The 16,629-nt window shown below is 37.1% G+C and overlaps 1 long non-coding RNA gene across 1 annotated transcript in view; it reads right to left on the bottom strand.

The window, feature by feature from the left end:
* Positions 1-5,876: 5,876 nt before the first annotated feature.
* LOC108289440 overlaps positions 5,877-16,629 on the bottom strand; it is a 58,618-nt gene continuing 47,865 nt past the window's right edge. Inside the window, exons 3-5 of the long non-coding RNA XR_005196915.1 lie at positions 9,079-9,165; positions 6,936-7,028; positions 5,877-6,482 (exon numbers count right to left, since the gene is read on the bottom strand). This is a non-coding gene — a long non-coding RNA (uncharacterized LOC108289440). The remainder of the gene's footprint in view (positions 6,483-6,935; positions 7,029-9,078; positions 9,166-16,629) is intronic.

Here is a 16,629-nt window from a genome sequence, read left to right as displayed (position 1 = left end):
GCCTTCTGACTAGCTGGAATTACAGGTGCCCACCTTCACACTCAGCTTATTTTTGTATTTTAGTGGAGACAGGGTTTCACTACAAAATGTTGGCCAGGCAGGCCTCAAACTCCTGGCCTCAAGTGATCTGCTCCCCTCAGCCTCACAAAGTACTGGGATTACAGGCATGAGCCACTGTGGCTGGGCAAGTATTGTTTCTGGGCAAAGTAAATATTCAGTAAATATTAGTTTTCATTATTTATGAGTTTTTTTTATTGTGGTGTTATGAAAAGAAAATGGACTTTAGAACCAAACAGATTTAAATTTGTACCACTTATCTGCAAATCCAATAAAAGAGAAAATGTAAGAATCAATGCAGAAGATAAAAATACTGTAAAATGTCTCTGGCCAAGATTGTGTGGCCTTGGGAATTATCATTCCAATGTGAACCTTCCTTTGGTAACGTTACATTAGAAACGGGTTAATCTCACCAATGTAGACTGAACTGCAACGAGGGGTCATTGAAGTGACAGTTAAGACTCAAAAAGCAGCTCCCCAGGGCCAAGGAAAGCCAGAGGCAACAAGTGAGGGAAGAGAAGATATTGAATAAAGAAAATCATTTGCTTAATTTTGTCTTACATCCAATTGGTAAGGATTTCTCCTAACATCCAGAAAGAAATTTGAGTAAGTTTTCGAACAAAAAAAAATTCTACAGCATAGCGAGGTGCCAACAATTGCAATACAAAACAGCTTCTTTGGCCAGGTGCAGTGGCTCACACCTGTAATCTCGACACTTTGGGAGGCCGAGCTGGGCAGATCACAAGGTCAAAAGATTGAGACCAGCCTAGCCAACATGGTGAAACCCTGCCTCTACTAAAAATATAAAAATTAGCTGGGTGTGGTGGCACATGTCTGTAGTCCCAGCTACTCAGGAGGCTGAGGCAGGAGAATTGCTTGAACCTGGAAGGCAGAGGTTGCAGTGAGCCGAGATTGCACCATTGCACTCCAGGCTAGAGACAGAGTGAGAGACTCCCTCTCAAACAACAACAACAACAACAACAACAACACCCCCAGCTTTTCCTGGAAGCATTCCCTTTGAAAACTGACACCATAGAAGGATGCCCTCTCTCACCACTCCTATTCAATACAGTATTGGATGTTCTCGCTAGGGCCATCAGGCAAGAGAAAGAAATAAAGCATATTCAAATAGGAAAAGGGGACATCAAATTGTCCCTGTTTGCAGATAACATGATTCTATATTTAAAAAACTCCATCATCTCAGCTCAAAATCTCCTTAAGCTGATAAGCAACTTCTGCAAAGTCTCAGGATACAAAAATCAATGTGCAAAAATCATAAGCATTCCTATACATCAATAATAGAGAGCCAAATCATGGGTGAACTCCCAGTCACAACTGCTACAAAGAGATTAAAATACCTAGGAATACAACTAACAAGGAATGTGAAGGACCTCTTCAAGAAGAACTACAAACCACTACTCAAGGAAATAAGAGAGGACACAAACAAATGGAAAAACATTCCATGCTCATGGTTAGGAAGAATCAATATCACGAAAATGGCCATACTGCCCAAAATAATTTATAGATTCAATGATATCCCCATCAAGCTACCATTGACTTTCTTCAAAGAATTGGAAAAAAAACACCTTACACTTCATATGGAACCAAAAAAGAACCCACATAGCAAAAAAAAAAAAAAGAAAAAAAAGAAAAGAAAAAGAAAAAGATGAAGGCATCACACCACCCGACTTCAAACTATATTACAAGGCTACTAAAATCAAAACAGCATGGTACTGGTACCAAAACAGAGATATAGACCAATGGATCAGAACAGAGGCCTCAGAAGGAACGCCACACAGCTACAATCATCTGATCTTTGACAAACCTGATAAAAACAAGCAATGGGGAAAGGATTCCCTATTTAATAAATGCTTTTGGGAAAACTGGCTAGCCATATGCAGAAAGCTGAAACTGTATCCCTTCCTTACACCTAGTACAAAAATTAACTGTAGACGGGTTAAAGATTTAAACATGAGGCCTAGCAAAATAAAAACTCTAGAATAAAACCTAGGCAGTACCATCCAGTATATTGGCATGGGCAAGGACTTCATAACTAAAACACTAAAAGCAATGGCAACAAAAGCCAAAATGGACAAATGGGATCTAATTAAACTTAAGAGCTTCTTTACGGCAAAAGAAACTATCAATAGAGTGAACTGGCAACCAACAGAATGGGAAGAAATGTTTTCAATCTGCCCATCAGACAAAGGGCTAATATCCGAATCGACAGAGAACTAAAACAGATTTACAAGAAAAAAAATCCCATCAAAAAGTGGGCAAAAGATATGGACAGGCACTTTTCAAAAGAAGACATTTACATAGCCAACAAACATATGAAAAAATGCTCATCATCACTGGTCATTAAAGAAATGCAAATCAAAACCACAATGAGATACCACCTCACACCAGTTAGAATGACGATCATTAAAAAATCAGGAGACAACAGATGCTGGAGAGGATGTGGAGAAATAGAAACACTTTTACACTGTTGGTGGGAGTGTAAATTAATTCAACCATTGTGAAAGACAGTGTGGTGATTCCTCAAGGATCTAGAAATAGAAATATCATTTGACCCAGCAATCTCATTACTGGGTATATACTCAAAGGATTATAAATTATTCCATTATAAAGACACATGCACACATATGTTTATTGCAGCACTGTTCACAATAGCAAAGACTTGGAATCAACCCAAATGCCTATCAATGATAGACTGGATAAAGAAAATGTGGCACATAGACACCATGGAATACTATGCAGCTATAAAAAAGATGAGTTCATGTCCTTTGCAGAGACATAGATGAAACTGGAAATCATCATTCTCAGCATACCAAACACCGCATGTTCTCACTCATAAGTGGGTGTTGAACAATGAGAACACATGAACACAGGGAGGGGAACATCACACACTGGGGCCTGGTTGGTAGGGGTCTAGGGCAGGAATAGCAGGGGGTGGGGGTATTGGGGAGGAATAGCATTAGGAGAAATACCTAATGTAGATGATGGGCGATGAATGCAGCAAACCAACACCATGGCACATGTATAGTTATGTAACAAACCTACACAATCTGCACATGTACTCCAGAACTTAAAGTATAACAGTAATAATGATAAACAGCTTTTCTTTCTTAACTACATTCACAGCACAGTGCATTGTTTAATTACATATATGAGGTAAATAATATTATTGTCCTTATTTTGAGGATGAAAAAAGTGAGGCACTGAGAGGTAACATGGTTTGTTTGCATGGTTAAGGTCATACAGATAGCAAGGCATAGAGTTGAAACTTTAACCTAGCAGTAATTCCAGTATCTGAATTATGCCTTATATTAGCAAGACAAAAAAGGTGACATTTATAGTATGAAATAAATATTTATTATTAAATACAAACTTAAACTCATGAGGAGGAAGAGAAATGTTTTCCTTACTGCCTTGTAATTTGCAAGGCAGTAGCATTAATATACATGACAGTTTAAATTATTCACTCTGCTCCTTCTGTTCCATGATCAGACTATGACTTCCTGGGCTATAGGAATCTTACAATGTAGATTCTTTTCTATCATTTTAGATAATAGAAATAGCTTTTGTTAACTGAACATTTTCTTTGCATTAAGCACACACTTCCTATATTTTCATAATGATAATAATTCATGAATAAGAGGCATACTATTTCTAATGCTTGCATTATCCTACAAGTGAAGTATTTTTACATATATGGACACTGAGATTTGGAAAGTGCATTGTTTAATTAAATTCATAAATGATTTAAGAGGTTAAATCATTTGCCAAAGTTTGCGCAGTTAAGCCACAATTTTAAAACTGGTTTATCCAACCCCATCTTTTTGCTCTTTCACTGTATTTCACTTTTTCACTTTACTTCCAAATTTTGCTAACTGATGCCTTAATGAGTGATCTCATGCTTCCAGGAACACCTAGATAGAGTTTATATTGCTTCTTTACTTCAAATTTTGGAAACTACAATAAATTTAAGTGTGAGAGAAGTTGTCCTTGTCAGTCATCACTCCTCGGCCTATTCTGAAATGAACAAACGTTCCTGGAAAGCAACAGAACAATGCAATAACTCAAGCAACATTTAGATGAAGAATCAATCCCACGAATTCATGTGTAGCTCAGTCCCAAGAATGCTAAGATATATTAAGAACCAGCACATTGACTCTAGGAGTATTCTAGTATATTGGGCCATTCTCTTTGTCTCCCCATTTCTTGGCCTTCCTGCCTTGATGTTAATATGCCTTCTTCTTAAAAAGTTTCTCCAAGTCTATTCTTCAGCATATTTATCAGTGGTGTGAGGTGTGTGTGTTTAAAAAGGATGCGCTGGTCTTGCATAGTCATGGACAAAACCTGAGTTTTTTGCATTTCTCCATTGTAGGACTTCTTAATAGCTTTTTAAATATCCTAGTGTGCACCAAGACTCTTCAGGGGTGCATTTGTCAGCATTTCTCCAGACAGAATCTCTTTCTCCTGGAGCATATTCAAGGACCAGTGTTCTCTTAGCTCACTTGGAAAGACACTACCTCCTAGTCAAATGCCTCCCATTAATAATTTCCCAGCTTGAGTCTGAGTCTCATCAGAAGTAAAGCTAACAATCCCCCCACACTCCTGACCACTTCTGAGTGCTTATAGCTCATGCCTTCTCCTTGCCCCAGTGGAAAATGCTGCAGTGCCAGTCAGCTGACAGAAAACAGGCGCCAACTGTGGTCAGTGAGGAAGATGAGCCAGAGCCCAGCAGCAGTGATACAAGGGCAGGGAACACTATTCAGAGGTGGGAAGAAGAGAGGGAACTCACCCAGTCACTTACATCCACAACAGATGGAGCGGTCATTGTTCCAATTTGTCCAGGAGAGCTTTCTTTTATCCCTGTTGTCCCAGCACCATTATATACAAAGTATCTTATTGAACAATAATTATATCTTTTCACTAGAGCACAGATGTGGATTGTCTCCTCAGCTTGCTGATGAGAATGTACTTCCTAATATGTTTTGTTCCCACCACAATCACTGAGTCTCAGAATTGGAAGGAATTATCTATTTTTCTACCCAATTTTCTACATGTGAAAGGAATGCTGGGGAGGATTCTGAGAAAAGTGTTGGTTCCTAATAAAAAGAGGTGCAGAGAAGAGATACCTCCTCTTCCTTGTACATATGTTACTGTGTCTATATGAAATGCCTAAGACCTTGACAGTCATCTTAGGCCCTTCCCATATATAGTGTCCATTTCTGAAAGAGCTTTCCAATTGCATGAGCTTCAGACCCCATAAAACTCAGATCTGCCTCCTGCTCATCTCCCTGATCTAAGTCACAAGTCTATGAACCCAACCTCTTGAGTATCTCTCAAGCCTGCTCACATGTTTGTCTCCAGTTCTACCATCCTGGTCCACACTGCCATCTTCTTTCAACTATGATGTTTCCAAATTGCATATCTTATCACATCACTCTCTTTTTGAAAATTCACTGAAGAGTACTTATGATAAAACCAAAATGCACGCCTGTAATCCTAGCACTTTGGGAGGCCGCAGCAGGCAGATCCTGTGGTCAGGAGATCAAGACCATCCTGGCCAACATAGCGAAACCCCGTATCTATTAAATACAAAACAAAATTGGCTGGTCGTGGTGGGGTGAGCCTGTAGTCCCAGCTACTCGGGAGGCTGAGACAGCAGAAATGCTTGAACCAGGGAGGTGGAGGTTGCGGTGAGCCGAGATAGTGCCATTGCACTCCAGTCTGGCGACAGAACAACACTCTATCTTAAAAAAACGCTTAGTGTGGGTCTGAAGCTCTGGAGAATTTGGCCCCAACCTGTTCCCATAGTTCCATGTCATCTTCCTGCCTCACTCAGCCTCTGGGTATAGCACACTGGCCTTCCTCTAGCATGCAAATGCTCCAAGTTCTTGAACATGCTATTCTGCCAGAAATGCTTTTCCTCCATTTCTTTTCTAGTTGATTTTTTCCTACTCACCCTTTAGCACTTAGTTTACAAATTCTTTCCTCAGGGAAGTCTTTCTGACCAGCATACCAGCTTAAGTCAGAACCTCTGGTATATGCGTCTCCATAGTGTTTATCACAAGGCAACCACACACATAACCAGGTGTTTCATAGCTGTCTCCCTGAATGGAATGGAAGCTCCTCTAATGTCTCTCAGGTTAATGGCAATATTCCAAAGATTAGCACAATGTCTTGTCCAACAAGGTGGACATCAATGAGTACTTATGGAAAGTGTTGTTGAACATTTAGTTTATGTGCAGGTTCATGATGTGCTTTGGAACTTAGAAATTGAGAAGCCAGATTAACCCTTCTCAAGCAGCATGACTTAGCAATGTTAGCACTTTCTTCCTAGATCCCTAGGGAGGGATTCTGTGACCAGCTACCTGGGTGACTCTTTCTTCCTTTCTAAGTCTCAGTTTCTTCATCTGTAAATTAAGAATAATAATATAAGGTCGGTTATTTGCTTATTTGGCACATATTTATGAAATACCTATTCTGTGCCAGATAGCGTGATAAAGACCAGAAATAGCATAAATACTACATAAATATGCCCTCTGCTTTCATGAGCACTGTTTTTATTCACTGTTGTATCCCTCATCCTAGCACAATGCCTGGTATGCAACAGTTATTAAATATGTGTCTGTTGAATTAATTAATATAGTTCTTTCGCAAATGAGATGAAAGTGCCAATGAGTAAAAATAGAGAAGAATAATAGCTGATACCCAGGGAGGATCCACTGGGGGTGGTAGTCAGGATGCTGCGCCCAGTACACGTGGGTGGTTTCACATATTCTTCATTCAGTGATGTAGATACACTTATTATTATCCCCACTTTACTGAGAGGGAAATACAGTAGTAGCACAAATGGCTGAATTTACCTGGTCAAGTTCGCATAGCTAATAAATGCTGTGTGAGCATTAAACTGATGGAACCCTTAAATAGTATCAAACACTAGCTGAGAATCCAGAGTCCTAGGGAAAAAGGAAATGTGGAGAGAAATCCAAAGCTTAGAGAAAGTGAAGTAGCGACATTAGAAAAGCAACAGGGAAATATCTTTCCATATTTTCATTCAGCTGCTTGGTTATCTATGAGCACCTTATATACCTTTTTCGCTCTTCTGTTTTTATGTTTGATGTATTTAACAATACACTTAACTATGCCAGGCTGTATAGTTTTATTTAATACTACATTATATGTCATCAGTTGAAGCACCGGATCATAAGAATGCCATATAACTCTATGTATCTTGATAAGAAAATGCACTTAAAACCAAATTGTAGTCTGCCGATTATTGCTTATATTGATTTCAAAGTAGCCCGATGAAATAACATAATAAAAGATAGACAAAGAAACAAGCCATATGTCAGATGTATTAACCACAAGGAAGCCAGACAGAAACTAGTATCTGAGATCAAAAGAGCATGTGTATGACAAAGCAAAGCAAATAACTCCCCTAGGAGACCAACAGCTGCACTCACCAGCACACCTCAGTAACCACATCCAACAGTGGGGCACACATGAGCAAAATACTCAAGGGGCTTTTGAAAGCTGTGTTTTTCTTTCTGACTTCTCAATTAATTACTTGTGTGACTGTTATTGACCATAACACCCAATTTTATATTCAAAGCCAGAGGTCATCCTAATCTATTGCTGAATGCATTACCTTACTTGGGAGAGCCTGATGATATTCACATGCAAAATTATTCAAGAACAATTTGTTAGGATAGCAGTTCTTAAAGTGTTTGGACTCATATACTAGTCATACTCAACATTATTGAGGACCCCAAAGGGTTTTGTTTATGTGAGTTATATCTGTTGAAACTTTCTGTATTTAAAATGGAAAAAATAAATATCTATTTATTAATTAATTCTAAAATTACAGTAATAAACCCATTGTATATTGACATAAATAACATACCTTTATGAAAAATAATTATGTTTCCAAAAAATGTTAACAAGAAGAATTGCATTGTTTTATATTTCTGCAAATCTCTTTAATGTCTGGCTTAATAGAAGAATGTTGGATTCTGCTATATATTTCAGCATTCAACCTGCTGCAAAATGACATTTTGGTTGAAGAATATTAAGAAAAGGTAGCTTCACATAGATATGGCTGAAAAAGGAAGGAACATAGTTGTGGATATTCTTCTGTGATACTACACCAAGATTCAACAAGTTGTTTTTTTAAAAGACAGAATGTGGACTCTCTGAAACTAGACCAATAAACTTTTTGTGTTCTCTTAACTTAAAATCCATTGGTCTGTCTTGAGCTTTGAATAGGGTTTTTATCCATGCATAATTTTGTAACCCCATGCATTGTTATTTGGACAATATTGATTCACTGAGTTATACAGATGTTCCAAATATTGACACATTTTATCATATGATATGTTTAAAATTGCATTAGTTAACATTTCCAATTTCATAATAAAATCTCTAAGTGTTAAGAAGCCATCAATCTCAGGTAGTGGATATAAGTTTTCTGAAACTTTAATTTCATTTGAAAGCTCAAATTCATGTCAGGATTATTAGGTAAATCATGCTGGCTTTGCAAACACCCTTAAAAGATAATCAGGATCCCCAGGGGTATGTGGATGATAATTTGACGACTGCTGTGTTAGAAAATTTTCAATATTAAGGGATATTGTTCCTTTTAGACAAGCCCATGTGATACAGGTTAAAACCAAGGAAGGCTACATTGAACCAGAAATTATCCTGTTCAGACACCATTCTGTAAGACAGGCTGCTGTATGCCTGATCTATCCAATCCCAGCCTGGCACTCAGGTAGTAACTCTCACCATGGATAGGGCTAACCCAGATTCAAATGCTTTTCCTTCATGTGGCTACACTGTGATCTTTAACAAAACGGCCAAAAAGGCTGATTGAGAAGAAAGGAATTTATACTATAGAATCAAACATATAGATTCCATGTATGCTATAAAATAAAAATATTATGTGCAGGAAGATAAACTAATATTTTAAAATAACTTCAATGCAAATATAAACACAGCAAACTCTACCTCTCTGCGGCTCTTCTGTTAACTCCCAATCCTTTCATACCAGGAATTGACATCTAGAAATGTTCTGTGGTAGTAGATCCTCTGGCCCTAAAAGACAGGTAATTGTAAATAGGTTTGTATGTGCACATATGTAATTTATCAAAAGTCATATTTACAATTTATTTACTTTATCAATTCCATTTTTGTTGCTCTAGCTATTTCTCCCACGCTATAGTGTAAGTTAATGCAAATGTAGAAACCTGGGAAACACTTTCCCAATGTGAATGGATTCACTAAATACTTGTTTCAAGTCCCTCATTCTCATTTATAAAACAAGAAATAGAAATAGCAAATGAATGTAGATGGGGGCCAAAATTAACCCTCATTATCATTTTTAATGCAATACCTGCTCTGCTCTTATATAACACATTGTAAGGTTTTTTCTCACTTTTTAAGCCAATATTCAAGATTGATGAATAAACAGACTTATTCTAATAATGAGTTCATTCACTGGTATCAGAATCTCATAAACATTCCTAATTTTGGGGCCTATAATCCCATTCTGAGAAAATATCCTAAGGAAATAGAAATTTTGGCAAAAATGAGAGAGTATAATTGCAGAATGCATAAGTCAACTATGGTACATCTGTGCTGGGGAATGTTATTAGGTCACTAAAATGAATTAGAAAGTTTTATAGTATAAGAAATTATTTGTAATAAGTATTTTTAAAAGTAGAATATATATTTACTTACATATGTACATACACTGTAATCTCAATTAGGTAAAAATACATATATACCAACACAAACATTTTTAAAAAATAATACATTTTAGGTTTTTAAAGTTCAAAATTAGAAAATAATTTGCATGATAATAAAATGGATTGGTTAAAGTGTGGGGAAAGGACACTCATAAGTAAGAGTTAAGTTGATATTTGTTTTCTTTAGAGCAATTTGGCAGTATGTACCAAAAGTCTTTAAAATATAAATTTTATTCATCCAGTAGTTCGAATTCTAGGACTTTTAAAGGATATCTTTAGAGCTATTTTCAGAAATTGCACTATTCACACAATGGGATAATATACTGGCACTAAAAATGATGAGGTTTATTTGTTTGTTTCTTTGTTTTTTTGCTTATAAAACTGGTGAACATTTTTTCAGCTTTTTTAAGGTATAATAATCAAAACTACACATTAAAGATGTACAACTTGATTTTTGATATACACATACACTGTAAAATAATCATCACAATCAAGCTAATTAACATATATATCACCCCACATAGTTACCGTTCTTATTTTCTTTTTCCTCTTTTTTGGTGTGATGAGAATATTTAAGACCTATCTGCTTAAAAAATGTAAAGTATACAATATGGTAGTCTTATAATCACCACATTGTGGTGGTCTATAAGAATTTATTCATCTTGGGTAACTGAAACTTTGTATCTTTTGACTGACATCTCCCAATTTACCCCTCCCCATTCCCTAGCAAACACCATTCCACTCTCTGCTTCTGTAAATTTGGCTATTTTAGATTCCACATATAAGTGAAATCAGGCAGTATTTGTTGCTTTATCTGGTTTATTTCATGTAGCATAATGTCCTCCAGGTTTATCCATATTGTCACAGATGGCAGGATAGCCTTCCTTGTTAAGAGTGAATAACATTCCATTGTGGTGTATATGTGTGTGTGTGTGTGTGTGTGTGTGTTTTCTTTATTGATTCATTGGTTGATGAATATTTAGGTTGTTTACCTGTCTTGATTATTGTCAAAAATGTAGCAATAAATAAAAATGATGTTTTTAAAAGTATATTCATTGATTTGGAAATGTATTCAAGGTACACTATTGAGTGGGGGAAAAAGCATACTAACATACAGTGTGAATGGTATTATCCTATTTTTGTAAATAAATGGGTAAATAGTTGCACACATATACAGTCATGTATCACTTAACTATGGGAATACAGTCTAATACAGTGTCACAAGGCAACTTCATCATTGTGTGAACATTATGAAGTATATTGACACAAGCCTATAAGGTATAGCCTATTATACATCTAGGCTACATGGTATAGCCTGTTGCTCCTAGGCTACAAAGTTGTAGAATATGTTACTATACTGAGCACTGTAGGGAATTGTAACACAATGGTAAATATTTGTGTATATAGACATATCTAAATATAGAAAAGGTACAGTTAAAATATAGTATGAAAGAGTTAAAAAATGATACACATGTATAAGGTGCTAACCATGAAAACAGCTTTAAGGACTGGAAATTACTGTGGGTGAATCAGTAAGTGGTAATTGGATGTGAGGCCTAAGACATTACTATACACTACTGTAGACTTTATAAACACTATACACTTAGGCTGCACTAAATTCATAAATAGATATTTTTATTTGTTCAATAAGAAATTAAACAGCTTTTTGTAGACCTTTATAAATTTAATTTTTTTAATTAAAATTTTAATTTAAAAAAAATTAAAGTTGAGGTTTTTAATTTGGATCTTTTGTAATAAATTGGCTTAAAACACACATTGTACACCTATATAAAAATATATTCTTTCTTTATATTCTTATTCTATAAGAATTTTATCTATTTTATTTATTCGTTTAACTTTTTAATTTTCCTGTTAAAAAATAATACACAAACACACACATCCTAGGCCTACACAAGGTCAGTATCATCAATATCACTGTCTTCCACCTCTACATCTTATCCCACCGGAAGGTCATTAGGGGCAGTAACACTCGTGAAACTGTCATCTCCTATGATAACAATGCCTTCTTCTGGAATACCTCTTCAAAGAGCTGCCTGAGGCTGTTTTACAGTTAATTCTTTTTATACATATGTAGAAGTGCACTCTAAAATAATGATTAAAAGTATAGTATGGGGCTGGGCATGGTGGGAAATGCCTGCAATCCCAGCACTTTCGGAGGCCAAGGTGGGGAGATCACTTGAGGTCAAGAGTTTGAGACCGGCCTGGCCAACATGGTGAAACCTTGTCTCTAATAAACATACAAAACTTAGGCAGGTATGGTGGCATGTGCCTCTAATCCCAGATATTCAGGAGGCTGCGGGAGGAGAATCGCTTGAACCTTGGAGCCAGAGGTTGTAGTGGGCTGAGATTTCACCACTGCACTCCAGCCTGGGAGACAGAGTGAGACTCTGTCTCAAAAAGTTAAAAAAATTTTTTTTAACTATAGTATGGTAAATATATAAACCAGTAACATGGTTGTTTATTATCATTGTCTAGCATTATATACTGTATATAATTATATGTGCTATACTTTTATACAACTGGAAGCACAGTAGTTTTCTTTACATCACCATCAGCACAGACACATGAGCAATGCATTGTGCTACATTAGGATGGCTACAACATTTTTGTACAATATGAATTTTTCCACTCCATTTTAATCTTATGGGACCACCATTGTATATGTGGTCCATTACTGGCTGAAATATTGTTATGCATTGCATGACTCTGTATAGAAAAAAAAATTCATCCCTGAGAGGTCTGAGAAAAGAAAAGAAAAGAAAAAAATTAGTAAAGATACCATGATATAGCATGTGATATTAGAGGGTGATGGTCTTATGGGGGAATGTATCAGTCAGGGTTCTCCAGGAAACAATTAATAGGATATATATACATATATATATAGTGTGTGTGTGTGTGTGTGTGTGTGTGTGTGTGTGTGTGTGTGTATACACACACTATAGGATTGCGGGGCCTGGCAAGTTTAAAACTCAAAGGATAGGTCAGTAGGCTAGAAACATAGGCAGGCTTTGTATAATACTGTCTTGAGGCGGAATTTCTTCTTCTGTGGGAACCTTCAGTTTTTGCTTATAAGACCTTCAACTGCTAGGATAAGGCTGATCCACATTATAGAGAGTAATCTCCTTTACTTAAAGTCAGCTGGTTGTGGATGTTAATCGCATTGCTAAAATATCTTCACAGTAATCCTAAGTTAGGTTTTATTAAATCACTTTAGGAAATATATAGCCTGGCCAGTTTACACATAAATTAATCATTACAGGAGACTTTTCCTTTGGTTTTGCACTCTTTACATTTCTAATTTTTCTTTAATGAAGCTACATTGTGTAGTAAACGCCTAAGAGTAACTATGCATGTGCATAGTAAAATATCAAACAAAATACACCAAAAAGCAAATAATAAATTATCACCGATGATGATTCAGGACTTATTTTCTTCATGCTATTTACCAAACTTTTGTAAATGCCCAAGATTTTTTTTCCTTAATGCTTTTTCTTATAAAGCTGTAGGGGAAGTTAAGAAAACACTCCTTCATTTAAGCAAGAAAACAACTTCCATATTTGAAGATACCTGAAAATCTCTATCAAATTCTTTTAGTCTATGGTCACATTCAACATTCCATTTCCAACGCCCTTTCTAGCTATAATAACCGAAGTTAAACTGCCCCTCTGTTACTATTTCTCATTTCCATTATTCAAGTCAAGACTCTTGGTTGAAAATCATAGGATAATTTCTAACTAATTTAAGCAAAATGAGGCTTATTGAACATATGAAAAAGTTTCAGAATCTCAAAGAATCAGAGAATTGGACTTAAAATGCTAAGCAGCTAGAAATACAGAAATAATGCCCATCTTCTACCTGTGGGGAAAAGTATTAGTGAAAACAGCCCTGCTACCACCACTCACTGCTCAGCACTGATCATATCTGAGATTGAGTGCCAGAAACTCCAGCACCACAACCCCAGAAGAACCAGAACCACCCCCTTCCACCACAACTACCAGAAAATCTATCTCTCTGTGGCCACCTCCTAACACTGGTCTCTTTCTCATCAGTCTTTGGTAGGGGTAAATCCAACTGAGGAAATCTAGGTCATGTGTTTGTACCTTAAGTAGCAAAAGATTCTGATGCAGTTTTCGCAGCATACTTTAACGAGACAAGACTCTAAAGATGGAAAACTACAGAACATAAGAGAACATTTTCACAAGCTGTTGAGCAGACACAAGTAACTATTGTACCCATTGACACATGAATACTCAGACTGGTGCAGGGAGTCTCGTACATAGTACAGTATTCTCCTTGTTTGCCATCCTTACCTTTCACACCTTGAAGGGTAGAAATCAGAAAGTATCTGAGTCCAGGATGTGTTCCATTACATCTCCTCTGTGTCAAAATTCCAGAATAGAACAAATATCCATGGGCATATCAAGGTTTATTTTCTGGGATACCCCAATGAATTTGCTTCTTTTCTGGAAATGGCCCTCTATTATGTGGTCCTAAATGTTTCCTGCTGTTTTTTTATTTTCATATTAGCAAGAATAAAATAAAGAAAGAGGGAGAACATTTTGAATCCAAAAACCTGTTTTTGGATTGGAAAACATATGGTTCAGGCAGACATTGCTTTGGTGTTATGGAAACTCATTTTTCCCCACCAAGTGTATCTGAGTAGCTAGCAATTATTCTGCTTTGAAGTGTATCAGGTTGTCTACACAAGGTGCCCAATCTTAATGTTTTTAGACATGTTTTATATCAACTTCACATGCTAAACTGAATGGCAAAAACTGCTGCCCGCACTCAGAACAGGCAAAACGTCGTCTTTCAGCAAAAACAATGAATTCAAGTAGATAAGACCCTGTCTCTACAAAAAATGCCAAAAAATTAGCCAGGCATGGTAGTGCAGACCTGTAGTCCCAGCTGCTTTGGAGGCTGAGCTGAGAGGATTGCTTGAGCCCCAGGAGCTTGAGGCTGCAGTGAGCCGTGACTGTGTCACTGCAGCCCAGCCTGAGCAACATAGTGAGACCCTGTCTTTAAAAAAAAAAAAAAAAAAAAAAAAAAAAAAAAAAAAAAAAAAAGAAAGAAAGAAAGAAAAGAAAAGAAAAAAAGAAATTACATGCTCCGTGTCCAGCACAACCAGCCCTCATAGATGCCAAAACTGCTTAGGTAATGCTCTTAAGCATTATGATTCTATTCTTAGATGTTAAGTTATTCGCAAATGTGTCTTTGAAGGGATAGCCGCTTTTATTCCCTATGGAAATGTCCAGAGGGCTGCAATGCATTCAAGGTATGAAGCAATTTTCTGACACCTCAGTGACAAAGTAAAACTGGCTGTTCCTAAAAAAGACAAATGGACACGTCCTCTGTGAAATATTTTTGGCAAAAGCAGAAAAGATTAAGTTGATCTACCAGCACTAAAGAGTTCTGTTGCATTTGTCTACCCATTTTGGCAAAGAAAAATAACACATTGCTACAGAATCTAAGATACTTCATGTCCTACCCTGCATCTTGCACAAAGAACCTATTATCCATTATAAACAATCCCTTGATGCCCTCTGTCATCTAATCTCCAGCCCACAAGTCGAAATGATCCTGAGGCTTTAATTGCTTTTCCTAGGTCATCACCACTGTCATCCAGTTCTCTTTGTGGAGCAGAATAAAAAAGGCATGTAACGTAATCAGCTGTCAGAGCATTCAGCTTTTCCTTGTAAGACAATCCTGCCTGTCAAATGAAGAGAAAGTATTATAGCAGAAAAATATGCATGCCTGAATTCAAGTAGACGCTAAGGATTCTTTCATTAGAAAGATAGCAATAAAAAATTGGAGAATCAGTTCAAGAGAGAAGATATTAATATATCCTAATTAGCAATGTTCCTTCCTAGATGAGTCTGGACATTGTGCTATCATCTGTGAAGCTCTTTTTCATTGGGTTAAGTATAAATTGATGCAAGAGACACCCAGGAAGCAATCTTCCTAGATGATGATGCAAAAGATGGCCTTTTCAGTCAGCATCAATGGTGGATCATGCTGAAAATACCCATAAAGCCAGGAAAGAGGGTGACAGAAGAAGAAGGAAATAAAAGAGTAGTTCCCAAGGTGCAGCCTTAGGAAAGGCAGAAATCTGGCAGGCTTCTCAGGAAGGTGTGTGGGGAACCCCAGAAAGATATATTGCTTTTGTAGAGACAGGGACAGTGTTTAAATCTGGAAATAGCCAGAACCCCCTGGCTACTCCTCAACCCTGGGATTAGACTTGCTCATTCTCTGCCTAAGTCCCACGGTATCACGTTTATGACCAATGCAGTGGTCCCTGGTGGGTCTGGCCTCTCCAGAAATATTCTTCTATTTCTCTGGGTCAGTGAAGTCCAAATTTCCACAGTCCTTCTCCTGCAGGTCCTCATGCTTTCTGAGGGCAGCCACCATGATATCCATTAGCTAGAAGAGCCATCCCTGGCCAAGGTCTGGCAAAATACGGAAGGTCATGGGTGTAACTTACATGTCATCAGATTCATGCACAAAAGTAAAACACATAAGGATTGAAAAACAGAGCTCCCAGGGATGTTTTCCAAAATGGAATTTAAAAGGGTGAGGTATAGCCAGGGAACCCTGAAGGAAAGGAGCCACCTGACAAGGTGTTTAACAGTGTGTTGTAGCAGCCAGTCAACCTGGGTTCCAATCCTAGCCATTCTATTTAGTACCCATGAGAACTTAAACTCAGAGAGCTTCAATTTTTCACATTTCCAAAATAGGGGTGATCTTTGCTTCATGTAATTTACTGTAGAAAACAAATGCACAGCATTTCTGC

The sequence above is a fragment of the Cebus imitator genome, unplaced genomic scaffold, assembly GCF_001604975.1.
Source record: "Cebus imitator isolate Cc_AM_T3 unplaced genomic scaffold, Cebus_imitator-1.0 Scaffold403, whole genome shotgun sequence".
NCBI lineage: Eukaryota > Metazoa > Chordata > Mammalia > Primates > Cebidae > Cebus > Cebus imitator.
This window is presented reverse-complemented; position numbering and strand designations above follow the sequence as displayed.